At 38.3% G+C, this 20,337-nt stretch overlaps 1 protein-coding gene across 2 annotated transcripts in view; it reads left to right on the top strand.

Moving 5' to 3' along the window:
- dnc (phosphodiesterase dunce) overlaps positions 1-20,337 on the top strand; it is a 1,334,769-nt gene that overhangs the window by 6,018 nt on the left and 1,308,414 nt on the right. For both annotated transcript variants that reach the window (XM_073977500.1, XM_073977499.1), the window contains exon 2: positions 10,455-11,563. The gene's annotated coding sequence lies outside the window, so the exon portion shown is untranslated. The remainder of the gene's footprint in view (positions 1-10,454; positions 11,564-20,337) is intronic.

Below are 20,337 nucleotides of genomic sequence, written 5' to 3'. Positions count from 1 at the left end.
CGTCTATATATTTCAAATTGAAAACATAAAACCTTAACATAGAAGATAAGACCTTTTGTGTACTAAACCTTCATCTCGAATATGATTGATTGATTTCTATTAAAACTAAAAAAATGGAACAGTTGTTTTCGGATAGATTTAACATCCAGTAATTAGCAAAGTATAATCTTTAAAAATTGTCAGTAAAATCTCGATTACATTAAAAGTCATAAATATTTTGGCGTCTTTAGCTATATATTTTATATTTGACCACAGTCGACACTCTGGTACTGATTTAAAGTTCTTTTACACGGTGCTCTTGAAACAATTTTAAATGGAAGGTGCTTACACCTTGGAAGTTTTTGCGGATTCTGAAACTACAATGTTCATAGATGAGAAAAATCAAAAAACTAAAAAAATCGCCGGAGCGCTTTTTAAATAAATCGCGATTTAAGTTGACATTTTTAGGGGTTGTTTAGGTTTTCACGATTTTGCTTAGAAATCGCGATTCCTATCAAAATGGGACTAGAGAAAATGTTGTAGCTATAAAAATTCTCTATAAGATCGACCTTTATGGTATTTTCGTAGTTTTTACCATTTTTGAGATACAGAACATACAAATTGGGACAATGCACTGACTGTATCGCCCCCTTATAAAATAATGTCAAGAAGGGTGCGCCTTAACTAACTTTTGATGAAAACCGCTTACACAGGGAAAGTTTTTGTGAATTCTGAAACAGCAGTGTTCATAGATGAGAAAAATCCAAAAACAAGAAAAAATCGCTGTAGGGATTTTTAAATAAATCGCGGTCAAAATTCACATTTTTAGGTGTTTTTTTAGGTTTTCACGATTTTGCTTGGAAACCGCAAGTCTAATCTAAATGGAGCTAAAGAGAATATTGTAGCTGCGAAAATTCTCTAGAGTATCGACGTTTATTATTTGTTCCCAGCCTGTACCATTTTTGAGATAAAGAAGCTCAGTTTACATTTTTAGTTTTTTTTGTTTGTTAGGGATTCGCGATTTCGCTTGAATACGGTAAGTATTATCGATATGGGCCCTGAGAAAATCTTAAAGCTGTGAAAATTCTCTACAAGACTGGCTTAAGTAACTAATCCTAGGTTGTAACATGTTTTAGATATATAAGTTTAAGTTTGGAATTTGCAGTCATGACATTGTTTTATTAGGGGGCGATACAGAATTGAATTGAATTTGAATTGACCCTATTTGAAGTTCTATATCTCAAAAAAGGTAAAACCGACCAGAATACCATAAAGGCCAGTCTTGTAGAGAATTTTCATAGCTACAAAATTTTCTTCAGTCCCATTTTGATAGGACTTGCGGTTTCTAAGGAAAATCGGGAAAACCTAAACAGTCCTAAAAATGTCAACTGAAATCGCGATTTATTTAAAAAGCGCTCCGGCGATTTTTTTTGTTTTTTGATTTTTCTCATCAATAAACATTGTAGTTTTAGAATCTGCAAAAACTTCCGAGGTGTAAGCACCTTCCATTTAAAATGGTTTCCAGAGCACCGTGTTTAGTTTTATTACAACAAATCGAAACAGATATATTTGTCTTAAAAAACAAGTAAGAAAGTATCAGTGCTGACGGAGCCGCTGACCAAAAAAAAAAAAAAAAAAACCAAACACAAAAATTATGCCGTATATAAAACATATCGGTTTTGAATCAAGAGTTTGTTTTAAAATCCGTAGATATCGTAATGTTAGGCTATACCAAATCACTGACATATACCAACATTTTTAGTAACCAAACTTCTCCACAAAGGGCTCGAAATATTAAATTAGTTTTAGCGTTATCTTGCACAATAGCCAATTTAGTAGGTGCTGGCAGGTTGTTGGAGATTTTGGGCAATTACCTCAAAAAGTATTGACTTCCTCCAGAAAAAATTTTACCGTTGTAAATGAGGCCGCTAGAACAACCTACTGAAAAAAGAATCAGAACTATTCGAGAGGTGATCTTAAACATCACTTTTTGCTAGAGAGGTACCTGAAGGAGTGGACCGATATAGTTCATATTCCAACCTGATACATGACTGGATGAAATAATACGATGTGCAAAATCTGCACCAATCAGAAACTCCCTGCGAGAATTATCTTGCTGATTTGCGATTTTGGTTGGTGCTGCCAGGATTTCTTGGAACTTTTATGCCAATATTTCAGGAAGTATGTACTTGCGCAAGAAAAAAAAATTGTACCGTCGTAAAAGAAGTCGCAAGTACAACCTACCGAAAGAAATTTCAGAACGATCCGAGAAGAGCTCTTAAACTTCACTTTATCCGATAAGGAGTGGACCGATATAGTTGATATTCGAACCCGATATATATCTGGAAGGAATAATACGATGTGCGAAGTTTGGACCAAATCAATGCTAAGTTTGGACAAAATTTTGCCATTCCCAAAATTTGCTTCGAATCCAGCCAGACAGCCGGACAGACGGACCGACAGACAGACAGACAGTCGGACGAGCATGGCTAAATCGACTCCAAATTGTCTGAAACGAATTTCGTCCAAACATACTTGGGGTCTAAAACCGTTATTTCGATGAGGCACATTTTTATACCCTACACCACTATGTGGGGAGGGTATTATAAGTTGGTTTTGTCCAAAAAGTTTGTAACGCATCAAAATAATGGTCGTAGACCCATACTTATATATACCAAAATGAATGTATCGACAAGCTGAGTCGATCTGGCTATGTGTGTCCGTCCGTCTGTCCATCTAAACCTTGTAATCACGCTTCAGGTCGCAATTTTGATCGGATCGTCACCAAATTTTGGTTGTTGATGAGGGTCTGGAGAAAAAGTCAACGTTTTATTTCAAAACGCATATCTCCGCATCTATAAGGGGCATATGAAAAGCAAAACCTGCTAATGAAAGTAGAAAATAGGTGGTCAAACAACGAAGATATCGCAATAGTCGCTAATACAACTCAACTTTTCATTTTTGCGATTTTAATTATAATGACGAATATCACAGCTTTGGATGGGGAGCTTCCAAAAGCAAAGCCTGACTATGAAAGTAGAATATCCCACCTTTACAATGATGCAAAGTAGGTTGGCGTAGGTGGCCAAATAACGGAGATATAGCAATAGTCGGTAATACATCCCATTTTTTAATTTTTTCGAAATCGCGCTACAGGTCCGCAGTTTTGAGCGGATCGGATATCGTCGAGATATGGCAAAAGTCAGTAATATATACAATTTTTTTTTTTGTAATCACGCTACAGGTTGGAATTTTGATCGGATAATCACGAAATTTTGGGGGTAGATAGGAGAAAGAAGCCTATAGAATTTGGTGCCAGTCGGATGATATTTAGGGGTCGAAATGGGGAAAAACTCATGTGGAGACAAATTCAAAGTTGTATTTTTTGTGAATATATCGGCTTCTGGTAGGGATATTCCAACGGCAAAGGCTGTCAATGGAAGAAAAAATATTACCTTTATATTGCACAGTGGATGCACTTGTATGGAGAATGTGGCCAAAAATATTTAGAGTGTAAAAATCAAGTCAATACGCCGGTTACAGCTTTGTGCTGCTGCGAAGAGTGTTTTAAGAAACCAGGAGCGTAACATTCTCCCCCCTTTCCCTTCTGGAGGGGGTATATGGTAAGAATTGTTTAATGATGTTAATACAAAATAACATGTACAAAGGTCCCGATTATCTTATGATGCAAAATAGGCTTGGGGAAACAAAACAATCTCCAAAACAACATAAAATCCAACCAATTTAGCGGATTAAAAAATCTAAATTTTTGTCTGAAAATTGGTAAAATTTTTATTATAGATCTTATAGCGCTCATCCTGAAAGGCACCTACCGCCAACGTAAGACACATTTGGAAGAAGATTTCTTCATCTTGCCACTGATGCCAATTATGTTAATGTACGTGGTCAGATAACAGAGTTATACGCTAATATATCCATAGAAACCCTATTCTAGGGCAGATTTAGTCAGCGACCTACCATTTATAGTCTGGCACTAGATGGCAGCTGATTTTAATACTGAATAATCTCAAACCCATGACCTACTTTGGAAAATTATTCCCGAGGTGGGCACTGGTGGGCATCATGACTAAAACCTTAGGTCAAATTCAAGTTTATGATCGAATTGGCATTACAAAATACACTAAGAAAATATGCAGTAAAATATAATTCCACAACACGCTAAACACTATTTTTTAATGAAAATTAAGCTATTACCCCCTCTTTCAAAATCCACTATAATATTTTGCTATACGTATTACTTTCGCGATATTTTGAATATATTTACTTGCACTTAAAATATAGGTTGTACTAACAACAAAAAATATAAGTCAAATGTTCCGATTTTTGAAGCTATTGAAGATCGCGTTCGAATGAAACAAAAACTAATACATTTTTAAAAAGGTCCATGTCATAGCTATCAGAGTTGCCAGATGTTGTACCAAAATTTTGACATTTATTTTTTTATTTTTGGCCAATGGGTGGATCCACTGTGTATTGGTGTAAAGTAGGTTGGCGAAAGTGGTCAAACAAGGGGATACCACAATAGTCGGTAATGCATCCAATTCTTCAATTTTTTGCAATCACGCTACAGGTCGTAATTTTAATCGGATGGTCACGAAATTTTGGTTGCTTATGAGGTTCCCAGAGGGAAAGAGACATATTATGTTTGGTGGTAGCCGGATTATATTCCCTAAAAGAAATGTTTACCAGGAAATGCTTATGCACAGGGGTAGTGGTGTAGGGTATTACATGGTCGGCCCCGTCCCGATTATAGCGTTTGCTCACTTGTTGGTCGTATGAACTCAGCCTAAAAGCTGAGGGTATAAAAAAATACGCCATGAAAATAAAATTCCACAAATTAGAGAGTGCTGAGCGTCTTTTTGTGTTAACACAATTCGAACCAGTTTAGAGCTCAGTAGGTATTCTTTAATATTATTTACTTTTGTTGAAATGTCCCTAAACATTTGTCATTAGAATTAAAATCCAATAAATTGAAAAATGGGATGGCTTAGTCACTATTAATTAGCATTGTTTGATTAGCTACGCCAACCTACTTTGCATCATTTTCTACTTTCATAGTCAGGCTTTTCTTTTGGAATATCCCAAATAGAAACGAATATAGATAAAAACGACTATCACCAGAATATATAAGCGTTTTCCTCTCTGGAACCCCTTCTCTGCCAAAAATTTCGTGACTATCCGACCAAAATTGGGACCTATAGAAAAGATATATAAATATTGAATCTAACTATTTCACAGACAGACCCAACATAAATATGTTAAAAGTCGTTAATTTCGGCCGGGCCGAACTTTTTATACCCTCCACCATTTCCTTTCCGAGAACGGATACCCCAAATGCCTAAATTATATAATCTAAAAAATGTGTTCAACCAGGTGTAAGGCACCACCTGTGGGACTATATGATTGATAATTTTTTGTGGTGGAAAAGTTTTGTAACTGCAAATAACGGGTAGTTCCGTCAAATAATGTAGCTAAGACCCTCAAATACCGAAAATCGGGAGGTACCGTTATATAGGGGCTATACCGAAACATGGACCAAAGTTAAAGATTTTAAGTGAGAAAGTATCGTGACCACTGAGAACCTCAAATGTCAAATTGCAGCTAGATAAAAATAATAGCTAAAACCCTCAAAATACCGAAAATCGGGAGTCACCGTTATATGGAGGCTATACCTAAACATGGACCTATGTTGACGATTTTTAGTGAGGAAGCATCGTGACCCTAAGAACCTCAAATGTTAAATTACAGGTGGTTCGGTTAAGAATTCTAAATAAATTTCTCAAAATACCGAAAATCGGGAGGTACTGTTATATGGGGACTATATCTAAACATGGACATATGTTGACAATTTTTGGTGAGGAAGTGCTGTGATCCCTAAGAAGCTCAGATGTCAAATTACAGCTAGTTTGGATAAAAATAGTAGCTAAATCTCTCAAAATTTCGAAAATCGGAAAGTACCCATTTTTTGGTATAGCCCCCATTGGCTATACAAAAAAATGGGCCGATATAGCTAATCTTCGTACTTGATGTCTATGATGCTGTCTATGGAACAAATAAAATCGCGTGCAAAAATCCAGTCCACTAGCTCGATTTTTGCGGACGCTAAATTGATTACAACAGACTGATATTCCTAGATCGACTCAGAATTTCATCCAGATCAATAATCTATATATTATTTCAATGTTTTACAAAAGGAAATAATATTAGTAGCCTACCGAAGTCCCATACATCCAACCATTATTCTACGTTTTACGGGTGGCTAAGTCCGATCGTCAGGCATATTATTAGGTTATTTTTTGGTGGCAGACGAAGGCTGAACTTGGTAACTAGAATTTATACGGAATTAATTCGATAAATCCAACTGTGAAGTCTCTCAAGTTTTAGATGAAATGAAAGTCCGTTGATGTCCGATGGTATGACGTCTTGGACGTCCTCACGCCAACCTTATGGATGCGTCTAGGTGGTAGTTTTTATCACAGCCGTATGGTTAGGGTGACTCAACTCGGATAGGTCTCTTCGTGGAGATGATCCATATATGTAATTTGGACTTACCCTCTGGCAACTTGGAGATCATTAATTTGGGATTCCCCATTCTGTATCGCTTAGGAGGGAAGTCCAGAACGGGCGGCATAATTAAAGGCAGAGCAACCAATGGATAAGATAGGGCTTTATAATTTGATATATAAGTTTCTATTACTCCTAGGATGTTTGGTATTGAAAATGGGCTATATCGGTCCACGTTTTGATATAGCCCATATAGAACGGTACCTCCCGATTTTCGGTATTTTGAAGGTTGAGGCCTAAATATCCCACAGAAATGGCTGAAATTTGGTATTCAGGCTGCGTTGGGGTTATAAAATTTTCCACTTCATACAGCCCCCATTGAACGGTACCTCCGCATTTTCGGTATTTTGAAGGTTGAGGTCTAAATATTTACTTAGTTATATATCTGGCCCATTACAGAACATTTGTTCCATAGGCCGAACTAAGAAAAGATCTCCCATTCTTTCTATTTGTTGCTTCGCACTCTGGAAAACCGCGCCTTTTCATCTCTTCATCCACTTGTTTGCGCCATCTATTCCTGGGGCTGCCAATTCTGCGTGCAGCATCAAGCGGTTGGTATTTATACTCCTTTTTAACGGGTTCATCATCGCTCATTCTTATGATATGATCTAGCCAACCCAATCGTTGCATCTCAATACGTTTAACTATATTGATGTTGTTGTATAGCAGATACAGCTCGTGATTCATACGACGTCGATATTCACCGTCAACGCAGATTGGTCCGTAGATCTTTCGAAAAATTTTTCTCTCAAACACGCCAAGCACTGCCTTATCTTGCTTGCGCAAGTACTCAGGCTTCGGAACCATACATCAGCACGGGTAGTATCAGTGTTTTGTAGAGCGTTATTTTTGTTTGACGACTTGTGGCTTTGTTTTTGAAGTGCTTACTTAAGCCAAAGTAGCATCTGTTTGCCAATACAATTCTTTTTTTATTTCACAACGTATGCCGTTTGCTGTGTTTACGAAGGTGCTAAGGTAAACAAACAAGGAACCAACTTCCACAGTTGGTCCGAGCTCAATGGACGCATTGCGCGTCGACACCATCAACTTGGTCTTCTCACCGTTTACCGCCAGACCCACTTAGCAGATTCTCCTTCAACCTTCATAAAGGTATCAGATACTTCTTTTAATGATCGTCAACATCATGGGACGATCAGTAAAAGAAGTATATGATACCTTTATAAAGGTCGAAGGAGAATCTGCTAAGTGGGCCTGGCGGGGTCTATGTCATCAGCATAAGCAAGTAAAATGTGGCTATTGGTGTAGATTGTGCCACTTCTTTTGACGTTTGCATCTCGTGTAACCTTTTCCAGCAGGATGTTGAAGAGATCACACGAAAGGCCGTCGCCTTGTCTGAAACCTCTTTTGGTACAAAACTCTTCGGAGAGGTTCTTTCCTATTTTAACTGAGGATCTCGTGTCAGTTAAAGTCATTTTACAAAGCCGGATGAACTTTGCGGGCATATCAAAGTCAGACATGGCTTGGAATACCTTTGAACGCAGCGGGCTGTCGAAGGCTGCTTTATAATCGACTAAAAGTGGTAGGTGTCGATCTGCATCTCTTGGGTCTTCTCCAGGATTTGCCGCAAGGTAAATATCTGGTCAATGGTGGACTTGCCAGGTCTAAAGCCGCATTAGTATGGTCCAATTATCTCGTTGACCAAGGCTTTAGTCGTTCGCACAATATCCCTGACACGATCTTGTAGGCAATAGGGAGTAGACTTATGCCCCTATAGTTAGATCATACCAAAGAAAGGAGATACCTTTCTTGTGGACGGGGCACAGGATACTCGGGTTTTAATCGTCGAGTACTCGTTCTTCCTGCCAGATGGTGCTAACTAGCTGATGAATACACCTTGTCAGCGTGTCGCCTCCGGTTTTGAACAGCTCGGCTGGTAAGCCATTGACTCCTGCTGTCTTATTATTCTTCAGCCGATTTATTGCTGTCTTTACCTCATCTTGGCTGGGCGGTATACATTCAATACCATCTTCTGGGATTAGGACTGTGGTATCTTCGTCGTCTTCGCTGCTATTAGACACCAACAGTTTGGAAAATTTTTCTTTCCATATCCTGAGCACACTATCTGTATCAGTTACAAAATTACCTTGCTGTCTCTACAGGAGAATGTGCCTGTACCAAAGCCATCAGTTTGATGCTTGACTCTTTGGTAGAATTTTCGGACTTCATTCTGGTTCCTGTACATCTCGATTTTTTCACACTCCCGCTTTTCCATCTCTCTCTTTTTCCTGCGTAAAAGACGTTTCTCCTCTCTCCTTTTCTCCCGATATCTCTCTCGTGCGCAACGCGTTGCTACGGATTGTAAAGTAGCCCTATATTCTGCATTTTTCTCTTCGGTAGCAGGACGACACTCCCGATCATACCACGGATTCCTTGGTGGATGTCTCTGGTATCCAAGTATGGATTTTGAGGCGGTTTGCATAGAGTGGGCAATACTTTGCCATTGCGCTGATATGTTATCGGGATGAGCAGTGCTTCGATTAAGCAATTGGGCTAGTTGAGTGGAATATGCTGTGGCTATCTGTTGTGATTGCAGCTTACCGATGTCTAACTTTCGTGTTGTGTCTGTTCGTACTTTGTTTGCTACGTTTAACCGGGTGCGTACCTTTGCTGCAACAATGTAGTGGTCCTCGGAAAGAACGCACATCCAACACGCTCGATGAATGTCTTCTATCTATCACAACGTGATCAATTTGATTTCTTGTTTTCTGATCTGGAGACAGCCATGTGCCCTTATGGATGTCGAGATGTGTAAATCTGGTGCTGCGAAGTCTATCAGCCTCATACCATTGTCAGATGTTTCACTGTGGAGACTGAATTTTCCGACTGTTGGGCCAAAGATATTTTCCTTTCCAATTTTGGCATTAAAATCGCCTAGAATAATTTTAATGTCATGGGCAGGACAACTGTCATATGTTTCTTCTAAGCGCTCATAAAATATATCTTTGGTCAATTCGTCCTTGAGCATGAGCGCAAATAAAGATGATGTTGAAGAATTTTGCTTTTAATCGAATTGCAGCGAGTCTTTCATTCACTGGTGTGAAGCTGGAGACCATTTGTTTTAACCTCCGACCAACTACAAATCCGCAACCGCTTTATGCCATGTCAGCTATAATAGAGTGCGTCACCTTTAGGTGTTGTTGGGACGCCTTTCCCATTCCATCGTATTTCCTGTATGGCAGTAATGTCGGCCTTGTACTTTTCAAATACATCTGCCAATGCGTAAACTGCACCTTCCCTATAAAGAGTGCGAACATTCCAGGTGCAGATTCGCGATACGTTTGCGGGGGTCGTCAACTTTTGAGGAATTTGTTTTTATTTTCCTTTGTTTTTTCATAGTAGACTGCTTTTTTTTTAGGGGAGGGTTACTAACCCTTTGCCCAAACCCAAGCTTTTAACGTTCTTATGGGCGAACGTGCGGCATATTTTAGCTCACTACCTTTAACGGGTGTTAAAGGCAGCTACCCCAGGTGAAACCACGGGGAGCTCAGTGTCCACTTGAGATGAAAGAGGGACCAAGATAAATCCTGGACTTTGCCATGTTAAAGCCGGTCAGGACCGTTCCTTACTATCTTTCATCCCCTACGTCACCCGTAGAGAATTTACTGCTACCACGTTTTCTTTGGTCCTTTTTCGATAGGGCAAGCGGTTTCCACCGTGATTTTTTTAAAAATCCCTCCCAAGATTTTTTTTTGATTTTTCTCATCTTTGAATTTTGCTGTCTCAAAATCCGCAAAAACTTCCTGGGTGTAAGCACCTTTCATTTAAACCTAATTCAGGCGCACTGTGTAAAATAAGCCATTAGTTAATATTTTTTTTAACTCAATGGAAATTGACTAAAATTCTTAATATGTTGTTTTTTATATTTACAGATTACGCCAACAGATTGGAAACAAATATATCAACAAATTCTAAAGGAGAATATTATCAATACTCATCTAAAGAAAAATCTATAACAAGAAATAATAAAAAACCAACAACAACAACAAATTAATAAAAAATAAAAAAATCTATGTCTCAGAGTGTTTTTATCGAAAAAATAGTGACACGAAAATCATAAAAAAAAATTTAAAAAAAAATATCGAAGGAAAAAATCCCAAAAAAGAAAATCAAAACAGCAGCAGTCATAATAATAATTTAAAATAAAAAAGTCAAACAACCCACAGAAATCCATAAATATAAATAAATAAAATACAAAAGTGTTCGACATTTTGGAGGAGGAAAACACATTTTATTTTCAAGACTACCATTTTGATACCACTCGAAATCATAATCATCAAGTGTGGCAACGAGATTAGCTGGCAGTCGACAGCACATAAAGAAATCACATAAATTTGGATTATACAGCAAAAAGGGATCTACACAACGCCCCCCTACCCTAAATCAAAACACCATCAATATTTGAGAAAGAACAACAAATAGAAAAAAGTGTTTCGAGTTTTATAAAACGGTTTTTCGTGTGTGTTGCTTATTGCGGAAATTAACAAACAAAAAATAAAAACCGAAACGAAACGTAATTGACAACAAATTCATGTTGAATAAAAAAATCATTGTTAAGTTTTGTGTTGTTATTGCGATCATTGTTATTATTATTTTCAATTTTGTTCATCGCGGTCTCTCTCCAAATGGAAATAATTATCACATCAAGTCTTTTTGTGTTATTTACGCTTGGTTGAATTTTCATGTACATCGTTTGATCGTCGTCGTGACCACCACTTCTACGTCATAGAAAATTTTGCGGTTAAATCGATATCGTCGTCGACTTTTTTGTTCAAGTGAAAAAAGTACGCACAAACGAGTCATTTTATTTTATTATACAAAAAACGCCGGGTTTTGATTAACTGTCGCGCTTTATTTATTCGTTCGACACGTGTTTTTTCCGGTCATTGTCATAACGTTTTTCGCACATTAATTTTTACGCCATAAGTTAAAAAGTCTGTCATTTTGCTCAAATCTATATCTTGGATCTAATAAAAAATAGGTAAGTGGGACATCTATATTATTATATAAAAGAGCTTAGTGATAAATGAGTGAGTGAGTGACAGATCATCGCCCAGACGAAACGGCTAAAGCCGTTGAAATTTTGAGTGTGGGTTGCTGTTGCTGAAATTTGGAAATAAGAGAGTAGGATTAAGATATGGAGGTCGTGTTGGAAATTCGTACTAAAATCCTGAAATATGAAACTAAGATTAATGTTGGAGTATACGATTGAGGTAGTTTTGGAAATTCGTAATAATGGATACGGAAAGTACTAAATGACACAAAGTTTGGTACAATTTGAATTTGGATGAACGGATAGAGCATTGATGGCCAAAAACACACAATGGCAGATTATACATTGCGCTTGTGAGTATAAACAAGTAAAAAAGTATCGGTCGGCTTTGCCGACAGAGATATACCCTCAGCCTGTGTGGATTGAAATACTTTTTTTTCCAAAAAAGAAATGTATGGGCGTATGAACCGACAGAAATATGGATTGGATAAAAGCTCAAAAATTTGCGGGGGATATCGATAGATAGGGCTTTTGTACCATACTAGCCTACGAAAAGCATAATATCGGGCGACTAGTGAAACCTTCAGTAAAAATGTCCAAAGGATCCTCAAACAGACCCTCAACTACAAAAATGTGTTGAACATTTGTATGAGTGGTACCCAGAGTATTGGACCGATATGGACCGAATTTGAACATAAAGTAAGCTTGGACAAAAAATTTCGAGATCGAAAATTTGGACCAAATCGGTTGCTACGTTTGTTAGATATTGCGCTTATCATTTTAGCAAATATTTTCAAACATTTGTGGGAGAGGTACCGGAAGCAGTGGACCTATAAGCACTAATATTCGAAGAAATATTACGATATCCAAAGTGTGGGCGAACGCAGTATTCAGTTCGAGCTCTACAGCCACTACATATGGTGCCTTAGGGGTTTTTTTTTACAACTTTCGGGCTTTTTTCTCAAAAAGTACGGGCTTGCCCTTGAAAAAGCTTTTACTGTCGTATTTGAGGCAGCGAATGCAAGTTGCTTCAGCAAAAATCAAAATGATCCGAGAGCAGGTCTTAAAGTGAATTTATCCAAAAATATGTGTGGGAGATACCCGAAGTACTGGACAAAACAAATATAGTCCATATTCGAACCTGATCTATATCTGGTAAATATATTAGGATGTGTAAAGTATGGACCAAATCGCTCACTCCCATCCAGAGTTATCGTGCGCACAAATTTTCCGAACATTTTTGAACTTTTTTGGGGGAGGTACCTGAAGGTGTGGACCCATAAGGCTTATCTTCGAACTTAAACTAACTTTGCACAAAATATTACGAAGGCCACATTTTGTACCGACACAGTAGATCCGTTCGAGAGTTATCTTGCGCTCCAACCACTACACACGGTGTCATAGGGGGTTTTCGCACCTTTAAGGCTTGTTTCTCAGGAAGTGTGGACTTGCCCCTGATGAAACTTGTACCGTCGTATAGGGGGAAGTGAATACAAATTGTTGCAACAAAAATCAAAGCGATTCGAGAGCAGGTCCTAAACTGAACTTTTCCGAAATTTTGTGTGGGAGGTACCCGAAGGGATGGACCGATTGAGTCCATATTTGAACCTCATATTACTCTGGTAGAAAGTTTACGCTATACAAAGTATGGACCAAATCGGTCACTCCCTTCAAGAGTTATCGTGCGCACAAACTTTCCGAACATTTTCGAACTTTTTGGACCGATGTAGCTCATCTTCGAACTTAACCTAAGTTTGGGCAAAATATTACGAAAGCCAGAATTTGAACCGAATCGATTCATCCGTTCGAGAGTTATCGTGCGCTCCAGCCAGCAGGACAGATAGACGGACGGACACGGCTAGATCGACTCCAAATTGTCTGAAACACATTTCGTCCAAACATACTTGGGGTCTAAAACCATTATTTCGATGAGGCACATTTTCATCGTATCAAAGTTTATATACCCTCTTTAGCCTAAAGGCTGAGAGTATAAAAATCCAAACGACCAACATTAGTATTACACTAACAAACCAACGTTCTTCTCATCGACTGATTTGCAAAATGTAAACAACACGCCAGCCTAAGGAAGCCACACGAAGATGTTTTCTAATGTACGTGTACATCACAGCCGACCAAGAAGAGGGAACACAAAATTCTCAATATTTGCAACTTTTGACAGTGTGTTAGTAACGTTGTATCCACGCATGCTGCAAAACAAAAACAAATCAAAACATTTGTGTGCTCTTTCGTTGCGTTCGGGTCGTGTGTGTGTGAATTGCCGAAAAACTTCGTAACTTTGACAATATCAAAGCACGACATTGGTGAAGTTGAATCATGGGCGCTAGTGATCTGGCATGTCATCTTTTTGTCATTTTCACTCATGAATTTTATATGAGCATGACTCCCAAAAGATGACGTTCTTTTTTGGATCCTAAGCATGTCGTTTAAACCAATGCATTGACATGTCATTTTCACCAATGCATTGACATGTCATTTTCACCAATGCTTTGGCATGCCATTTTAACCAATGCTTTGACATGTCTTTTTCACCAACCCCTTGGCATGACATTTTCATGTCTTGTTTGGAAAATGGAAATGCTCTATTGAAATACTGACAAACAAAACTCTTTATTAATTCAATTATTTATTTATTAATTCAATAATTCACGAAATAACTACAATTAATTGATCAGCAAAAAGTTTACATCCAAAATTGCAATGTAATCACCACCGCTGCAACGCAAAAGATTACTTCCTCCGTTCTCCGCAACTGATATTCTTTCATCTTACAAAAGGCTTTTTCTATTATCTTCCCATCACCAGTTCAGATTTCGACATGGACTCCAACTGCACTCCTTTAAGTATTTTTATTTCGTAAATTTTATTTTATAATACTCTTTTGTTTAGTGACGAAAATATGTAGGGATCTACATCCCGGCGTGCTTTAGGGATCTCTAAGAACAAAATGGAACGAACGGAGACTTTTTCTGGAAAATACCATTTATGCTTACTTAATTTATTATACCCTCAGCCTTTAGGCTAAATAGGGTATTTACACTTTGATACGACAAAAAATGTGCCTCATCGAAATAATGGTTTTAGACCCCAAGTATGTTTGTACGATATCCGTTTCAGACAATTTTGAGTAGATCTAGCAATGTCCGTCCGTCTGTCTGTCTGTCGGTCTGTCTGTCTGGCTGGTGCGCACGACAACTCTCGAACGGATCAATCGATTCGTTTCAAATTTTGGGTATCGAAATATTTTGTCCAGATTCGATTTAAGTTCGAAGATGGGCCATATAGGTCCACTCCTTCAGGTACCTCCCCCACAAATGTTCAAAAATTGTCGCAAAACTTGTGCGCACGATAACTCTTGTGGGGAATAACCGATTTGGTCCATACTTTACACATCGTGTAATTTCTACCAAACTTAGATGAGGTTCCAATATGGACTCAATCGGTCCACTCCTTCGGGTACCTCCCACACAAAATTTCGGAAAAGTGCAGTTTAGGACCTGGTCTCGAATCGCTTTGATTTTTGTTTACGCAAGTTGTATTCGCTGTCCTCTATAAGACGCTGTAAGTTTAATTAGGGGCAAGTCCATACTTCCTGAGAAAATAGCCTGAAAGTTACAAAAAACCCTATGACACCGTGTGTAGTGGTTGGAGCGCAAGATAACTGTCGAACGGATCTGCCGATTCGGTCCAAAATTTGGCTTTCGTAATATTTTGTCCAAAACTTAGTTCAAGATAAAAGATGGATTATATCGGTCCACACCTTCCGGTACCTCCCCCACAAAAGTTCGAAAATGTTCGGAAAAGTCTTGAAGGGAGTAACCGATTTGGTCCATACTTTGCACATTATGGAATTTCTACCAGACTTAGATGAGGTTCCAATATGGACTCAATCGGTAAACTCCTTCGAGTACCTCCCACACAAATTTTCGGAAAAGTTCAGTTTAGGACCTGCTCTCGAATCGCCTTGGTTTTTGTTGTAACATCTTGTATTCACTGTCCCCTATACGAAGGTACAAGTTTCCTCAGGGGCAAGTCCATACTTCCTGAAAAAATAGCCTGAAAGTTGAAAAACAAACCCTATGACACCATGTTTATGGGTGGAAGCGCAAAATAATTCTCGAACGGATATGCCGATTCCGGCCAAAATTTGGACTTCCTAATATTATTTTCAAACTTAGTTTAAGTTCGTAGATAAGCAATATCGGTCCTCCTTCCTCCTCCAGGTACCTACCCCACAGATGTTCAAAAATATTCAGAAAATTTGTGCGCACGATAACTCTTGATGGGAGTGACCGATTTGGTCCATACTTTACACATTCACATAATATCTACCAGATATAGATCAGGTTCGAATATGGACTATATTTGTCCACCCCATCCCGTACCTCCCTCACAAAATTTTCGATAAGTTCACTTTAAGACCTGCTATTGAATCACTTTGATTTTTGTTGAAGCAACTTACATTCGCTGCCTCAATTACGATGGTAAAAGTTGTTTCAGGGGCAAGTCCATACTTCTTGAGAAAACAGTCCCTATGGCATCCCCATGGTCTATGTCGGTCCATTCCTTTAAGTACCTTTTCCGCAAAATTTTTTAACTTTAATCTTAATCAACATTTTTGTCGGTTCATACGACCAACATTTTGAAACCCCCTAAATACATAATTTTTTTGTGAAAAAAGTGTTTCAATTTGCACAGGCTGAGGGTATATCTCTGTCAGCAAAGCCGACTGATACTTTTTTACTTGTTTTTAATTGTTTCTTTCCCAAAGTCGTTTCTTCCTTATTTTCAGATTCGTGCTGGGGTACTAAATGGTTCTAAGTTTGGTACAATTTGGTATTGGATGAGCGCATACAGCTGAAATCCAGCGATTTGGAAATAAGATTACTGTTATTATTTTCTAATAATGGCAATGTAGAGTTGAGATACGAAAATTACGAAATTGTACTCAATTTGCTGTTGGGAGTAGGGACAGAGCTGGAATCTTTATTTTTTGGAGTTAGGGTGAGTATTAGTGTGTAGGAGGTACCGTTCTATGGGGGCTACATGAATATATATCGAAACATTTCGGGTGGAAAGTTTTATACCCTCAACGAAGACTAAGTACCAACTTGCAGCCATTTCGGTGTTATAATGAGGCTAAAATTTTGAACATACCGAAAATTCGGATATACCGTTCTATGGGGGACATCAAAACGTGGACGTATACCGGCAAATTTCTGAGGGACATTTTTGTATCCCAGAAAAAGACTAAATACCAAATTTCCGTCATTTCGATGGAATATTGGGCCACAACCTCCAAAATACCGAAAATCAGGAGGTACCTTTCTATGGGGGCTATATGAAGACGTGGACCTATACCGACAAATTTCCGCTGGAAAGTTGTATACCCCCAACGAAGACTAAATACCAAATTTCAGTTATTTCGGTGGAATATTGAGGCTACAACCTTCAAAATACCGTAAAAAGGGAATTACCGTTCTATGGGGGCTATACTAAGGAGTGGACCAGTACCGACAAGTTTCTGGGGGAAAGTTTTATACCCCAACGAATACTAAATAAATATGAGCCATATCTGAGGAATATTGAGGGCACAACCTTCAAAACACCGAAAATCGGGGGGTTAGTTCTTTGGGGGCTATATAAAAACGTGGACCTATACCAACAACTTTCATGTGGAACGTTTAGTAACCCAAATTAAGACGAAATACCAAATTTCAGCCATTTTGTTGGATTAATGTGGCCACAAGCTTCAAAATACCGAAAATCGGGAGGAACCGTTCTATGGGGGCTATATGAAGGCGTGGACCTATACCATAAATTTCTGGGGGAAAGTTTTATACCCCCAACGAAGACTAAATTTTAGCCATTTCGGTGTGATAATAAGGATAAAACCTATAAAATACCGAAAATCGGGATATATCGTCCTATGGAGGCTCTATAAAAAAGTGGACCCATATAAACATTTTATGATAGTAATTCCCCTTAGCGTCTGGAAAAACAAAATACCAAGTTACAACCGATTCTGTGGTCAAATGAGACTAATACATTCATAAATATCTTAATGTGACGCGTACTATACATATATATGGGGCGTTATATGGGGGCTATACCAAAACGTGGACCTATATAAACAAACTTTGGTAGAAATGTGTTTTAGCCTCTGGAGACACAAAATACCAAATTACAACCAATTCGGTGGTAAGTTGGAACAAAAAAAAATTCCTTAAAACAATGACGCGTCACGCGTCACTTTGTATAGGGGCTATACCAAAAGGCATACGTACATATAATAGATTCTACCAAAATTTCATCCACAGACGGACGGACATTGATATATCGACGTAGAATTACACGCTGGCCACGAATATATATAGTTTGTGGGGTCTACAATGATTATTTCGAGTAGTTACAAACGGAATGACAAACTTAATATACCCCCATCTTATGATGGAGGGTATAAAAATGGGACAGGTGTTAATAATGGGGTTTATAGTCTGAGAAGCGGAACCATCGAAGCCGTACAAAGGCAGATCCTCATGTTGCGTTTATGTTACCGATTTTTTCGGAAACTCAAAAAATGAGGTAGAGAATCGCGCTACAGATTTCAGAACCTTCACTAAGGTTTCAAATTTCATGGTTTGTTTTGCGATGTTCATGTCATCTGAATAATTCGCGGGAACCTGTTTCCAGAAAATTATGGATGTAGAGCTGTCGTTTAAGTGGACAGTAAAAAGAGGAGATTAATTAGCTAAATATTAAACAGTGACCCGTCTATCAGATTGTTTCGTATTCTGTTGTTAAATCGATACTGCGGTTTTCTGCATTTCTTTGAAACCATTGTCGATATAATGGGTTACGGCCAGTACTTTGTCGGAGCAACTTCGTCCTTGCGAAAACTTGTTCATTGGGGATCATTGGGGTTGTCAGTTTTGAATGACAGCATTGCTCAAATAATCGGTTGCTTGCTAGTGTGGTCTTTCATTTTTGTCATTCATCATGAAACCAAAAAATATTTTGTGGTTGTTGAACGGTTGGACAGTTATCGATAATTTCGAAATTTAAAACTGACAATGTGTACTACCTGATTTTTTCGATAGATCTTCACCTGATTTCAATAACACGATTACTTTAGATCTTTTGAAGGTGCGGGGGGAAGTAGTCGGAAAGAAGAATGTCTGTGAAGAATCTTTCGAGCCATGTATTCGTACGTGTCTGCTGTGTTCAATAAATTCAGGCGACCCCGGCAGCTGTATCTGTTTTAATTTTTGAGAGATCATAATCGATTTCACATGTAGAGAGAGGATGTGAGTAGAGATCGTCGGGTGTTGTGTTGTGTTGTATATTGGTATTTGCACCACAGCATTCAAAAATGTTGCACTATATATAATCACCAATATTTACAGGTCAAAACTATGAAAAATTGCGAGAGGATTCTTAATTTAACAGAAATCATCATTTGTTAAAATTAGTGAGTCCACTTCTTCAAAACACAGTCAACAACGGCGATCATCGCCGCGTTTACCTTCCATTTTGGAAAATGCAATTAAATGAAATTTCCGAAGCCATTTAAAAAAAACTTGAATTTCTCCGAAGACTGCACGTTACCGCAACTGTTTTATGACTTTGCGAACAGAGGAGACCCCAATCTTATAGATCATATATGTATATCTTAAAACGTGAATGTACGGGACTCACTTTTGAAATATGCACGGAAAATAAAAAAAATTATTTTGAAGACTTCAAAAAAAAGCACTTCTTTCCGATTAAGATTACACGAAAACAATAAGAGTTTTTGCCATTTTTATACTCTCAGCCTTTAGGCTAAAGAGGGTATTTACACTTTGATACGACCAAAAATGTGCCTCATCGAAATAATGGTTTTAGACCCCAAGTATGTTTGTACGATATCCGTTTCAGACAATTTTGAGTAGATCTAGCAATGTTCGTCCGTCTGTCTGTCTGTCTGGCAGGCTGGTGCGCACGATAACTCTCGAACGGATCTATCGATTCGGTTAAAATTTTGGGTATCGAAATATTTTGTCAAGATTCGATTTAAGGTACCTCCCCCACAAATGTTCAAAAATTGTCGCAAAACTTGTGCGCACGATAACTCTTGTAGGGAATAACCGATTTGGTCCATACTTTGCACATCGTGTAATTTCTACCAAACTTAGATGAGGTTCCAATATGGACTCAATCGGTCCACTCCATCGGGTACCTCCCACACAAAATTTCAGAAAAGTTCAGTTTAGGACCTGGTCTCGAATCGCTTTGATTTTTGTTTACGCAAGTTGTATTCGCTGTCCTCTATACGACGCTGTAAGTTTCATTAGGGGCAAGTCCATACTTCCTGAGAAAATAGGCTAAAAGTTACAAAAAACCCTATGACACCGTGTGTGGTGGTTGGAGCGCAAGATAACTATCGAACGGATATGCCGATTCGGTCCAAAATTTGGCTTTCGTAATATTTTGTCTAAACTTAGTTCAAGTTAAAAGATGGATTATATCGGTCCACTCCTTCCGATACCTCCCCCACAAAAGTTCGAAAATGTTCGGAAGGGAGTAACCGATTTGGTCCATACATTGCACATTATGAAATTTCCACCAGACTTAAATGAGGTTCCAATATGGGCTCAATTGGTAAACTCCTTCGAGTACCTCCCACACAAAATTTCGGAAAAGTTCAGTTTAGGACCTGCTCTCGAATCGCCTTGGTTTTTGTTGTAACATCTTGTATTCAC

The sequence above is a fragment of the Musca autumnalis genome, unplaced genomic scaffold (assembly GCF_047663935.1).
Source record: "Musca autumnalis isolate F117 unplaced genomic scaffold, ASM4766393v1 scaffold_3, whole genome shotgun sequence".
Taxonomy (NCBI): Eukaryota; Metazoa; Arthropoda; class Insecta; order Diptera; family Muscidae; genus Musca; species Musca autumnalis.
This window is presented reverse-complemented; position numbering and strand designations above follow the sequence as displayed.